This window comes from Rhinichthys klamathensis, unplaced genomic scaffold, assembly GCF_029890125.1.
Source record: "Rhinichthys klamathensis goyatoka isolate OS25496 unplaced genomic scaffold, OSU_Roscu_1.1 h1tg000378l_1, whole genome shotgun sequence".
Lineage (NCBI taxonomy): Eukaryota > Metazoa > Chordata > Actinopteri > Cypriniformes > Leuciscidae > Rhinichthys > Rhinichthys klamathensis.
In genome coordinates, this window is record NW_026606885.1 from 1,101,678 (window position 1) to 1,116,642 (window position 14,965).

Consider the following 14,965-nt stretch of genomic DNA (forward strand, 5'->3'; position numbering starts at 1 on the left):
AGGGCCTGCATCTATACAGTACTGTACTGTCAATACTGTACATAGTCTGAAAAGGTGGTACAGTATTTGGCACCATAGACACAGTGTCTGATGAAGCATTACAGTATGATAAAATATTAGGCTACATCCATGGATATTGTAGTCTAATTGGTTCATGCCATGCTAATTGGTGACAATGAATCTCATTATCTTGAAACTTTCATGATTTACTGTAAACATGGAAGATTGTGTGTCTGTTTCCATACAACTATGCATTAAGAGTAATGCAACAGTTACTTATCATTTTGAGCAGTTGTATCAATTGATAGTTAGATCATTGTAAGGAAATGAATAGACACTCATTTGAAATGTAATGTGTGAATTGCCTTTTGAAATAGTAGTACTTTGATGTTAAGTTGTGTCATATTGAACAGGTGATCTTTGTTGAATGAACAAATGATCTAAGTTTTATGTGTATTGTATCCAAGCAATTGAGAAAAGGGTTAGAGTTTTGAAAAATGTGCTTTTTGATCATTGGTTGTGAGTTTTGTGTCTAGAGTTGTGAAAAATGACATCAAGGTTCTGAAAATAGTAACAAAGTGATTGTAAAAAACGTCTCGGTTACGTATGTAACCCTAGTTCCCTGATAGGGAACGAGACGCTGCGTCAAACGCTGCGGGAACGCCCCTGCGTTGTGCGTCATGAAGCACGTATGGAATCAGCCCAATGGAGAGATGAAACGTCATAGGCGGGTGACGTCATCGACCAGGAAACTATAAAGCACCCCAAAAACACAAGCGCATTAGCTTCTGATAGGCTTGAAGGAAGCGCTAACGGGAGTGCCGGGAGTATGGCGGAGCGACGCAGCGTCTCGTTCCCTATCAGGGAACTAGGGTTACATACGTAACCGAGACGTTCCCTTTCAAGGGAACTTCGAGCTGCGTCAAACGCTGCGGGAACGCGAATACCCACGTCGCCATAGGACCAAATGACCGTCATGTGAGACTAGCGCACAGAGGACGAGAGCACCTGTGCCCCAGGGGTAGAGCTTAAGTCTAGGTCATAGAACTTAATAAAAGTATGCGGTGAAGACCATCCAGCCGCATCACAAACATCACTCAGGGAAACCCCCGACAAAAGAGCTTTAGAAGCAGCCATACTCCTGGTAGAGTGAGCTCGGACAACCAAAGGTGAAGGCTGGCCAGCCGACTCATAAGCAAGTGAGATAGCCTCAACCACCCACTTGCTCATTCTCTGTTTAGACGCAGGACACCCTTTCCTGGGTGGCCCGAAACATACAAAAAGTTGTTCTGATTTCCTCCACAGGGCAGCTCTGTGGACATAAGCGTCTAATGCCCTAACAGGGCAGAGTGAATTAAGTTTCTCCTGGTCCGATGACATAAATGGAGGAGGACAGAAAGCCTGCAGAACCGTAGGTCTAACAATATTAGTAGGAACCTTAGGAACGTAACCTGGTCTAGGATGCAGAAAAGCTTTAACCATGCCAGGTGCAAATTCCAGGCACGAGGGTGAAACCGACAGAGCCTGCAAATCTCCGATTCTTTTTAGTGAAGAGATAGCAAGCAAAAAGATAGTCTTAAAAGTGAGAAACTTCTCGGGAACTTCTTCGATAGGTTCAAAAGGAGCTAGGGAAAGACCTTCTAATACAATGGCCAGATCCCAAGTCGGCACCCTCGTACGAACTGCTGGCCTCAGCCTCAAAGTGCCACGGAGGAAACGAGTTATAAGCGGGTGTCTCCCAAGAGAAACTCCACTGAAAGGGACGTGGTAAGCAGCTAGTGCCGCCACATACACCTTTAGTGTGGAGGGGGATAACCCTGTGGAGAAGCGCTCCTGCAGGAATTCCAGCACTGCACCCACTGGGCAGTTAACTGGGTCCTGCAGGTGTTCTCCACACCAAGAAGTGAAAAGTTTCCACTTCAAGGCATAAAGCTTCCTCGTGGATGGAGCTCTGGAGTTAAGAATGGTCTCAACAACCTCGGTTGAGAGACCGGAGTCTATGAGCTGGGCCCCCTCAGAGGCCAAGCCCACAGTTTCCACAATTCTGGGCGGGGGTGAAGTATCGTGCCCCCCGCCTGGGAGAGTAGATCCCTCCTGACCGGGAGCTCCAAAGGAGAACCGTCCAGGAGAGAAATCAGGTCCGCAAACCATACTCGGGCCGGCCAGAACGGGGCTACTAGTAGTAGACTGACCCCGTCCCGGCGGACCCTCTCCAGAACTCCTGGTAACAGAGCAATCGGGGGAAAGGCGTACAGACGTGACCTCGGCCACGGCTGCACCATAGCATCCAACCCCAGGGGGGCTGGAAGAGTGATGGAGAACCACCGATGACAATGAGTGGTCTCCTTGGAAGCGAATAGGTCCACCTCGGCGCGACCGAAACTCAACCAAAGGAGCTCCACCACCTCGGGGTGGAGTCTCCATTCCCCTGGCCTCGGCCCCTGCCTCGACAGGGAGTCTGCTACCACATTCAAATACCCAGGGAGATACATTGCTCTCAGAGATAGTAGCTTCCCTTGGGACCACAGGAGGATCTGACGGGCCAACTTGTAAAGCCGGCGAGACCGCAGGCCCCCCTGATGATTTATATAAGAGACCACCGACGTGTTGTCTGATTGAACTAACACATGATGGCCTCTCAGGTCTGTTAGGAAGTGTTTCAGAGCCTGAAACACAGCCAACATCTCTAGACAATTTATGTGCCACGAAAGATGATGATCCTGCCACAGACCTTGGGCTGGGCGACCACTCATGACCGCCCCCCACCCTGTGAGGGAAGCATCCGTCGTTAGCGTTATGCGACGACAAAGAGCCCCCAGCACAGGACCTTTGGATAGGAACCAAGTTTCTCTCCACATGACCAGAGCACGAAGGCAGCGCCGCGTGACTTTGAACGTGCGGAGCGGATTTCCCCTCGGGGAGAATCCCTTGGTCCTGAGCCACCACTGTAGCGGTCTCATGTACAACAGGCCGCAAGGTATAACGTTGGACGCTGCTGCCATCAGACCCAACAGTCTCTGAAACTGCTTGACAGTGAGTAGCTGGCCTAGCTTCACTTGTTTCACAGCTGAGAGAATCGAAGCGATGCGGGTCGGAGAGAGTCGCGCCCGCATCGATACCGAATCCCAAACGACACCCAGAAAAGTGGTCTTCTGGGAAGGAGATAATACACTTTTCTTTGCGTTCAGCCTCAACCCCAACTTTCTGATATGAGCGAGGACGACATCTCGATGCCGAACCGCCATCTGCTCGGTCTGAGCTAAAATCAACCAATCGTCGATGTAATTGAGAATCCGAATGCCCTGAAGCCTCAGAGGCACTAGTGCTGCATCCATGCATTTCGTGAAAGTGCGGGGAGATAAAGCTAGGCCAAACGGAAGAACCCTGTACTGGTACGCCTCGCCCCCGAAGGCGAACCTCAGGAACTTCCTGTGTTGTGGAAGGATGGACACATGGAAGTATGCGTCCTTCAGATCTATCGTGACAAACCAGTCCTCGGACCTGATTTGAGACACGATCTGCTTGATAGTGAGAATCTTGAATTTTAGCTTCCCTACCGAGCGATTCAATATGCGCAGGTCTAAAATTGGACGCAACCCCCCATCCTTCTTTGGAACGATGAAATATCGGCTGTAATAACCTGACTCCAAACTGGGAGGAGGAACCCGTTCTATAGCCTCTTTTTGAAGGAGCGTTTTCACCTCTTGTTCCAATACCAGAGCCTGCTCGGGGCCCACCACTGTGTGCAGAACCCCTCTGAATTTTGGTGGACGACACCTGAACTGGATAGCATAACCCTTTTCTACTGTCTGCAGGACCCAATGAGATATTTTTGGAAGGCTTTTCCACTCTGCCAGAAATTCTACTAAGGGTACCAGCCTCTCGAGACTGGCCTCTGGTGTAACTTGAGCAGCAGACGCAGCGCCCTGTAACGGCGCACCGGCAGGGAACAACTGGTCTGACCGCTCTGAGACCCTCCTCAGAGGGAGCGAGCGTCCCTCGGGAAAGCGCTCGCTGGGATCGTCTGTGCCCCGGCATAAAGGCGGGGTTGGCAGAACGAGCCCCTGAGGGCACCGAGGAGGAATGGGCACCGTAAAAAGAGGTGAACACCTTTCCGCCTCGGTGGGGACCACCCTCAGCATCCTGAACGGCTTGGCGTCAGGACTTCTTCTTAGCCGAAGCCTTCTTAGCCAATATAACTGTCCTCAGATCAGTTCTACTGGGAGAAGGCTTCGGCTGAGAGTGTCGCGGCTGAGCCCACTGTCCAGCAGGGGGAGCACGAGACGCGACACTCTGCCTCTGCTGCGCTCTATGTGATGAGCTCGTAGACGGCCGGGGCTGCTCCCGCCCAGCAGCCCCAGGGACATGAACTTTAAGGGGAAGAAACTTTTTAAAAGCTGCAGTTTGTTTCTTTTCTTCTTGGAATTTATCGATAACTGAATTCACAGCATCACCAAACAACCCCATGGGAGAAAGAGGAGCATCTAAAAGAAAAGCTTTTTCTCTCTCTTTAATATTAGTCTGATTTAACCACAAATGTCTTTCTGCGGCCACCAGAGCTGCCATAGAACGACCCATTAATTTGGCCGATTCTCTGGTGGCACGCAGGGATAAATCAGCAGCCTGACGCAGTTCGCGAACTACGTCAGTACTGACCTCCTCACTCTCACTCATGTCCCTTAGCAGATCAGCCTGGTATGCCTGCAAGATTGACATAGTATGCAGACATGACGCAGCCTGACCTGCTGCCGAATATGCTTTACCCACCAAAGCCGAAGTGTTTCTTAAAGGCTTGGTGGGTAATGCCGGTGCCTTAAAAGATGATGCTGCTTCGGGGGAGAGATGGCTCGCAAGCGTCTCTTCCACACGAGGCAAAGCACCATAACCATGAGCCTTGGCTCCCATAATATTAGCGTATGTAGAAGTCTGGGGACTAAACACTCTATATGACACCGGTTTTCTCCATGATTTCGACACCTCGGTGTGGAGATCATGGAAAAACGGCAGGCACCGGCGTGGAGGCTGCACACGTGACGGCAAAAATCTCTCATCCAACTTTGATTTAGAAACAGACTCCTGTCTAGTCACTGGCCATTCAATATTAAGTTTTTCAACAGCTCTTGTTAACACCTCCATAAGCTCATCACTCTCAGGAGTGTGGGGTGGCGAATCCTCCACATCTCCCTCAACACTAACAACATCAAGTTCCTCAGAACTGGATAGCTGCAGCATTGGTGCCTCAGCCCGAGCGGAAGAAACCGCAGCGCGTGCTTCCGAACCCGGGACTGAGGCACTGGATCTCACAGGTGAAGGGAGAGATAAGGCAGAGCCCGTCTCAAACCCCGCTGTGAGATCCATCTGCGATCCCCACGATAAGCGCCGCCGCTCTGCCTCGGCAGAAGCGGGACCCGAACCGCGGGGAGCGCGCACCGAACCGCTCTCCTCAAAGAGCGATCGGCGGGAGCGGAGCGTCCTTAACGGCAAACGCTCGCAATGCTCACAGTCTGCTCCCTCGAGAGCAAACTGGGCATGCTGAACTCCCAAACAAACAACACAAAGATCATGTGTATCCCCGCTCGTTAAATAACGCGAGCAGGGAGGAACACACTTTCTAAACTGCTGTTCGTCCGCCATAATCTCTCAATATATATATATAGGGATAAATTGTTTGTGTGGTGCAGGGTATGTAAGACAGACAATATCACACAGGGACAGATTCACATGTAGCGCGACTGAAAGCACAGAAGCTAATGCGCTTGTGTTTTTGGGGTGCTTTATAGTTTCCTGGTCGATGACGTCACCCGCCTATGACGTTTCATCTCTCCATTGGGCTGATTCCATACGTGCTTCATGACGCACAACGCAGGGGCGTTCCCGCAGCGTTTGACGCAGCTCGAAGTTCCCTTGAAAGGGAACTGTAATCTTCTTTTCCATCACATATTTTTTGTAATGCCATTTCACACTGGCTCTGGTTTGCTTTGAATCCCTTTAGTAATTATTAGTAATATTACAGCTGCACCATTAGAAATTAATCCCGTCATTGTAATAAATCTTATTTTAAAAATCATGGCATTGATGTTATTGCTAAAATGTGCATTGTGTAACTTTGTGTAAAGCCAAAGGGCAAAGGCTGTTAAATATGTGTTAAGACATTATCACTCTCTCCAACCAGTGTTGTTATTGTAAACTAAAACTATTACTGTAAAAAAAAAAATGCTAATTGAAATAAAGCTGGAATAAAATATAAATATTAGATGAAAAAGAAGAAACGCTGCCATGGGAAATACTACTAAAGTGCTACTAAAGTGTACTAAAAGTACTAAACTGTTAAAGTACAAAAACTGAAATAAAAATAAACAGAAATATTTATAAAGAAAAACTAAATTATAATGAACGGTATATTATAATAGTATATAAATAATAATAAAAAAAGTTTTTTTTAAAATCAAATTATGGTTTGAATCATATTCCAGGTTTTAAAAATGTGCAGTAGGAACATGGAGCCAAGGTATTCTGCTCTCGTGCTACATTTATAGAAAACTAATGGAATTTGATGACTATAACATCCAAACTTTTAATGAAGAGATGGATCCAAAAGCACAAGAGCACAGAGAGTCAATGACTTTCAGTGTTTTTTGAAAACAGTGCCTTGATGGATTTCTCATCAAAGCAGCCACAAGCCCTTGGGGACAATCATCACATTTGTTCTGGTGATTCATTTTACCGTTAATATCTAACACAGGGCTGGTCTTGTTTCCCCCTTAACTTTGAACATTAAAGGGACTCGAAAGGACGCCACAATTATGTATCAGTTACACTGACGGATCAGAATATATGCAATCTCTCAAAACTCCCTAAACTGTGAAACCCATTTGCACTATTTACTCTGCTGGTTTCTTAAGATCTGGTGCTGTGACTAATTTGACTTGCTTGAATGTATCTTTAGGCTATGTGTGGCATTTACTTTCTATTTTCCACATATGTATATGTAAACACAGCTGATAGCGTTTCTGTGATTTGGAATGACACAAGCCCTAATTTTGTATGTTGGACATGTTCCATAAGTGAACGAAATAAAATCTGGATTAGCCTCAGATGGATTTCTAGGTTTCTTGGCCAGGTGTTCTTTGAAGTCTTGAAGTCCAGCCTGAGGTGACTGTGGGTCTGCTCAGCTTAGCTTAGCTTTAGATTTATAGCGATTTGTTTTAGCATGGCAGGTTAAAGCTATAGGGTCCTGGTTCTGCTTAGGACGGTAACTGTCTGTGTCTGGTACTCTTAAGCCTGCATAGAGACAGACTCCTTCATCAGGTGCACACGAGGTGCATTATCTGTCTCTGCTGACATGAAATCTTAGAGCTCTGCAAAGTTTTAGTCTACCTTGGCTCCCAAACATGGGACTTCTGCTCCAGCAGAAGAAGCTATCTTTAACTCGTTCCCAATCAAATAATAGTAGATTAAACACTCAAAGTGATTCATTATGGCAACACTATATTACTTACCCAAGCTATGAAGAAAATGAGCTTTCCTCCCTTACATCAAGCCATCATAGTGTCGAATGTTAATACAGTGATAACAAATTGTCATGGAGTGGCTATCTACCTATTTCCGCTAAAAGCTCAGTGCCAGCCAGGGTTATTATAGTTAACTAAAACCAACACAAAAAAAACCAAAACATTTTTGTTAAATAAACGTGAACTGAACTATAAAGACATTTAAAAAAACTAATAACAAATAAACTAAACTAAAACTTTAACTAAAATTAAAATGAAAAAAATATTTAAAAATCATACATTTTCTCGATTGCTAAAACACAATTCATGAAACAATTCACCATTTCTCACATCTATAAACACAATCTCAAAACTACCTTGTACAAACCTCAAACTTCCACATCAAATTCAAATATTTTAGTCAAAAACATATTATCTTTTGTCAAAATCAAACTTTGGCACACAAAACGTCTCAGGTTACGACTGTAACCTATGTTCCCTGAGAACAGGGAACGAGACACTGCGTCAAGCGCTATGGGGAACGCCTCAGCGTGACTGATGACTGAAACACTGTAGAATCACGACAATCCTATTGGCCGGCGTCAGCCATGACGTCATGCTCTAGCACGACCAGGAAGTATAAGAGGAGCGCCTAGAGAACATGTCATCCACTTCTTCGTCTGAAGGGACTGTAAAAGCAGACCAGAGGCATGGCGACGAGACGCAGTGTCTTGTTCCCTGTTCTCAGGGAACATAGGTTACAGTTGTAACCTGAGACGTTCCCTTTCGAAGGGAACTCGAACTGCGTCAAGCGCTAAGGGGAACGAGATACCCACGCTGCTATTCTAAGGGGATGCTTCAGCAACTATGGCTACTAGCAAAAATACATTAACTCAAAGTTAAAGGCCCTTACTGCTTAGACGTCAGGCTAACTGTAGCACTACTCCCTACGGCCACTGCCCGAGCTCCATGCTAAGCGAGGGGAACTCTGAATCACACAGAGCGCTTGCCAGGGAGGCTATCATGCTTAACGCTGAAGCCAACAACCTGTTTGGGTTTACATTACTCAACCACAGTCTCTAGCCAGAGACGATAGCTCCTTCACAGTGCTATGGGAAGATTAGAGGAGGCCTGCCACACTTACACCACTGTGGTCTAGAGCTTTTCCTCATAGGGTGAATAAAGTTCATGATGCAGAACTCAGGGAGCGAAGGGCCTAAAACACCTGCTCAGATAGAGAGGGGCCACTTATCAAGCTCCACCTGGAATGCTGTTTGCATGGAAGCCTCAGCAGGATGACTCTCGAAGGAGAGGAGGCCTGACACATGCTAGAGTACCGCTACAGCGCTCAGGGAGCGAGGGGGCCTAGGTGCTCTCCCTCCACGCTCTACCGAACTGTATATATGGAGGCCTCAACAGAATGACTCTCGGAGAGGAAGCCTGATGCATATATTTAGGAGAGCTAGCTCGACGACGATCATCGGAGCTCAGGGAGCTAAGGGCCTAAAGCACCTCCTCAGAGAGGAAGGGGCTACTTCTCAAGCTCTACCTGTAATAGAAGTTAAGAGAGAGCTCAACTACCACCAGAGCTCAGGGTCTAACAACTACTCAAGAAATGAGGAAGAACCCCTTCCGCGCTCTACCAAGCTGTATATATGGAGGCTTCAGCAGGATGACTCTCGAAGAACAGGAGGCCTGACACATAATTAGGAGAGCTAGCTCAACCACAATCAGAGCTCAGGGCAGAGGGCTTGAGGCACCTCCTCAGAGAGAGAGGGGCCACTTCTCAAGCTCCACCTGCAACGTCTGTATGCATGGAAGCCTCAGCAGGATGACTCTTGAAGGAGAGGAGGCCTGACACATGCTATAAAACAAAAAACAGCAAACCGTATATATGAAAGCCTCAGCAGGATGACTCTCAAAGGAGAGGAGGCCTGACACATATTTAGGAGAGCTGCTCGACGATCATCAGAGCTCAGGGAGCGAAGGGCCTAAAGCCCCTCCTCAGAGAGAGAGGCCACTTCTCAAGCTCTACCTGAAATGCTGTTTGCATGAAGGCCTCAGCAGGATGACTCTCGAAGGAGAGGAGGTCTGACACATGCTATAAACAGATAACACAGCCTAACTGAATGCCTGCATGGGGCTCCAGGGCCAGAGGTCTCAGCATGATGACTCTCGCATGAGAGGAGACCTAGATCTGGGCTACCCGAATCTCAGTGAAAAGGAAGCGACAGAGTTCCTATAGCAATCTCACCACACCGTAAGGGAAACCCATCCTATCCAGGAGGGGAACGGAGGCCGTTAATTACAGCCTGTCTATGTTCGTTTTAACTAGAGGAGGCACGTAGTGCCAACTACTCTGTTAATGGTGTCTGGTAGGGTGTGGCCAGAGAGAAAGCGCTCATCAAGAGTTTTTTTTTTCCTTTTCTCGTGCTTCCCCTCTGACGTGCTGCCATGGCAATACTCAAGCCTGGCGGGCGCGTTCAGTAGAGCACTGTTTACACCTCTCTCAAAACTCGTCAACAAGCTCCCTCTGAGATCCCCGCGATCTTAGTCTCCTCTCGGCCTCGGCACGAGCGGGACCCGAACCGCGAAGCAAAGATGACTGTCAATCCTCCCTCGAGAAAAAAGACAGACGAGAACGGAGCGTTCTCATTGAGAAAATCGCTCATGATCGGCGCACTCTATCCCCTCGAGAACCGAGCGCGCATGCTCTTCACCCAGACAAAGCCACAAAGGTAGTGAGTGCCACCAGGTGTGAGAAACCTCTCACACGGCTCGGCACACTTCCCTTGTTTGCCATAGTTTCGTTTTACTCACAGTGTCATTGAAACAGTCCCTGAAGACGAAAAGAGGATGACATGTTCTCTAGGCGCTCCTCTTATACTTCCTTGTCGTGCTAGAGCATGGCGTCATGGCTGACGCCAGCCAATAGGATTGCCGTGATTCTACAGTGTTTCAGTCATCAGTCACGCTGAGGCATTCCCCATAGCGCTTGACGCAGTTCATATTGGGGCAGTTGCATATTCCTGACTGTCCCGTCTCAGTACGAGAAGGCCATGCCTTTCCTGTTCTCGTGTCTCACCGGGTGAAGACTCATGCTGAGCAAGTTTGAATACCTGCTATTTTATTACAGAGACCATTTATCTTGGAGTTCTTGTCTCAGTACGAGAAGTCCTGCTCCGTCCTGTTCTCGTGTCTCATGCTGAGCAGGTTCCAAAACCTGCATACCTCATTTACATGCTTTGTTTCAGTGTCTCCACCTCTATGTAACCCCTCCTCCTTGAAAGATATATCAACTACAATGTATACTGCCTTAGGCAGACTTGGCTAAGATTTTTGGACGAAGCAGACTACAGCGATACAACAGCAATAAAGAATCCTGCTTGAAAAGATACTTCCGAGTCTCCTGTTCTTCGCTTCTGAGTTTTCAAACACTTTAGAAGAAAAAGTTCACAAAAGATGGTAGAGTTGGGTCCGAGTCCACCTTTGTCGAGTCCGAGTCAAGTCCAAGTCCTTAAAAATCGAGTCCGAGTCCAAGTCCGAGTCCAAAGAGGGCCGAGTCGGACTTGAGTCCGAGTCCTTAACATCCGAGTCGAGTCCGGCCGAGTCCACAAAGATTTAAATTATTTGAAATTCACCTTTCACAAAGACCCGCCCCTCTTAGTTAGTGCTGCTACGTCCGATAAGCCATTCCGCTCTCACTTCACATGTTCTCACACAGTGAAAAATATATTGCGGAGCAAAGAGGACACTGACTATGCGCCAACATACAAGACAGAGCAGCCTACTTTTGGTATGAAATAAAAGTTAAATTATTTTAATAATATATATTTTTTAAATAGTTATTATGAAATTCAAACAATAAATACTGTTTTGTGGTGCTTTAATGTGTAGGCCTCAGTTCAAGCAGCACATGAACTGATAATCTCTTCTAGTTATAGCACAAATTAAACATGAATGAAAATCAGAACTGCAAAAAGAAATCAATACACACCATTTTTTGGTGGTCCACTGACTTTAATCTACTAACTGGTTTGGTTTGTTTGTCGGACAAAAATGGCGGGTGTCTGAATTATAATTGGTCAGATCGCCTGTCAATCAAAGTCCGGCAAAAGGTCTCACCACTGAGCTCTTAAATTAATATTTTAAATCTTATAAAATTATTGCAATGTATAGTCACAGTGATACGTTTACCTATTGTACATCTTTCAGAATCTGCAATGTAATACTCAAGAATGCAACACGATGCATTAAGAGCCAGGGGGTACAATTTTTAGCAAGATGATGTGATGATTACATTTTTCTAATATTGTTTTACATGCTAATATCTTTTTTAGCCTCTGAAGGGCAGGACTAAATTAATTAATTAATTTTTAAACAAAGTAAGAACTATTTACACCAATTTACATTGTTCAAAAGTTTACACCCCCTGGCTCTTAACAGATGCTTCCTTCTTGAGCATCACTAAATGTTTGCAGGGTTTGTAATAGTTGTGTGTGAGTCCCTCAGTTGTCACCAGTGCGAAAAGATGGATCTCACAATCATAGCCACTGCTAGTAAGGAGTCAAATATGAAGAATCTACACTGTAGAATCACGACAATCCTATTGGCCGGCGTCAGCCATGACGTCATGCTCTAGCACGACCAGGAAGTATAAGAGGAGCGCCTAGAGAACATGTCATCCACTTCTTCGTCTGAAGGGACTGTAAAAGCAGACCAGAGGCATGGCGACGAGACGCAGTGTCTTGTTCCCTGTTCTCAGGGAACATAGGTTACAGTTGTAACCTGAGACGTTCCCTTTCGAAGGGAACTCGAACTGCGTCAAGCGCTAAGGGGAACGAGATACCCACGCTGCTATTCTAAGGGGATGCTTCAGCAACTATGGCTACTCGCAAAAATACATTAACTCAAAGTTAAAGGCCCTTACTGCTTAGACGTCAGGCTAACTGTAGCACTACTCCCTACGGCCACTGCCCGAGCTCCATGCTAAGCGAGGGGAACTCTGAATCACACAGAGCGCTTGCCAGGGAGGCTATCATGCTTAACGCTGAAGCCAACAACCTGTTTGGGTTTACATTACTCAACCACAGTCTCTAGCCAGAGACGATAGCTCCTTCACAGTGCTATGGGAAGATTAGAGGAGGCCTGCCACACTTACACCACTGTGGTCTAGAGCTTTTCCTCATAGGGTGAATAAAGTTCATGATGCAGAACTCAGGGAGCGAAGGGCCTAAAACACCTTCTCAGATAGAGAGGGGCCACTTATCAAGCTCCACCTGGAATGCTGTTTGCATGGAAGCCTCAGCAGGATGACTCTCGAAGGAGAGGAGGCCTGACACATGCTAGAGTACCGCTACAGCGCTCAGGGAGCGAGGGGGCCTAGGTGCTCTCCCTCCACGCTCTACCGAACTGTATATATGGAGGCCTCAACAGAATGACTCTCGGAGAGGAAGCCTGATGCATATATTTAGGAGAGCTAGCTCGACGACGATCATCGGAGCTCAGGGAGCTAAGGGCCTAAAGCACCTCCTCAGAGAGGAAGGGGCTACTTCTCAAGCTCTACCTGTAATAGAAGTTAAGAGAGAGCTCAACTACCACCAGAGCTCAGGGTCTAACAACTACTCAAGAAATGAGGAAGAACCCCTTCCGCGCTCTACCAAGCTGTATATATGGAGGCTTCAGCAGGATGACTCTCGAAGAACAGGAGGCCTGACACATAATTAGGAGAGCTAGCTCAACCACAATCAGAGCTCAGGGCAGAGGGCTTGAGGCACCTCCTCAGAGAGAGAGGGGCCACTTCTCAAGCTCCACCTGCAACGTCTGTATGCATGGAAGCCTCAGCAGGATGACTCTTGAAGGAGAGGAGGCCTGACACATGCTATAAAACAAAAAACAGCAAACCGTATATATGAAAGCCTCAGCAGGATGACTCTCAAAGGAGAGGAGGCCTGACACATATTTAGGAGAGCTGCTCGACGATCATCAGAGCTCAGGGAGCGAAGGGCCTAAAGCCCCTCCTCAGAGAGAGAGGCCACTTCTCAAGCTCTACCTGAAATGCTGTTTGCATGAAGGCCTCAGCAGGATGACTCTCGAAGGAGAGGAGGTCTGACACATGCTATAAACAGATAACACAGCCTAACTGAATGCCTGCATGGGGCTCCAGGGCCAGAGGTCTCAGCATGATGACTCTCGCATGAGAGGAGACCTAGATCTGGGCTACCCGAATCTCAGTGAAAAGGAAGCGACAGAGTTCCTATAGCAATCTCACCACACCGTAAGGGAAACCCATCCTATCCAGGAGGGGAACGGAGGCCGTTAATTACAGCCTGTCTATGTTCGTTTTAACTAGAGGAGGCACGTAGTGCCAACTACTCTGTTAATGGTGTCTGGTAGGGTGTGGCCAGAGAGAAAGCGCTCATCAAGAGTTTTTTTTTTCCTTTTCTCGTGCTTCCCCTCTGACGTGCTGCCATGGCAATACTCAAGCCTGGCGGGCGCGTTCAGTAGAGCACTGTTTACACCTCTCTCAAAACTCGTCAACAAGCTCCCTCTGAGATCCCCGCGATCTTAGTCTCCTCTCGGCCTCGGCACGAGCGGGACCCGAACCGCGAAGCAAAGAGGACTGTCAATCCTCCCTCGAGAAAAAAGACAGACGAGAACGGAGCGTTCTCATTGAGAAAATCGCTCATGATCGGCGCACTCTATCCCCTCGAGAACCGAGCGCGCATGCTCTTCACCCAGACAAAGCCACAAAGGTAGTGAGTGCCACCAGGTGTGAGAAACCTCTCACACGGCTCGGCACACTTCCCTTGTTTGCCATAGTTTCGTTTTACTCACAGTGTCATTGAAACAGTCCCTGAAGACGAAAATAGGATGACATGTTCTCTAGGCGCTCCTCTTATACTTCCTTGTCGTGCTAGAGCATGGCGTCATGGCTGACGCCGGCCAATAGGATTGCCGTGATTCTACAGTGTTTCAGTCATCAGTCACGCTGAGGCGTTCCCCATAGCGCTTGACGCAGTTCATATTGGGGCAGTTGCATATTCCTGACTGTCCCGTCTCAGTACGAGAAGGCCATGCCTTTCCTGTTCTCGTGTCTCACCGGGTGAAGACTCATGCTGAGCAAGTTTGAATACCTGCTATTTTATTACGGAGACCATTTATCTTGGAGTTCTTGTCTCAGTACGAGAAGTCCTGCTCCGTCCTGTTCTCGTGTCTCATGCTGAGCAGGTTCCAAAACCTGCATACCTCATTTACATGCTTTGTTTCAGTGTCTCCACCTCTATGTAACCCCTCCTCCTTGAAAGATATATCAACTACAATGTATACTGCCTTAGGCAGACTTGGCTAAGATTTTTGGACGAAGCAGACTACAGCGATACAACAGCAATAAAGAATCCTGCTTGAAAAGATACTTCCGAGTCTCCTGTTCTTCGCTTCTGAGTTTTCAAACACTTTAGAAGAAAAAGTTCACA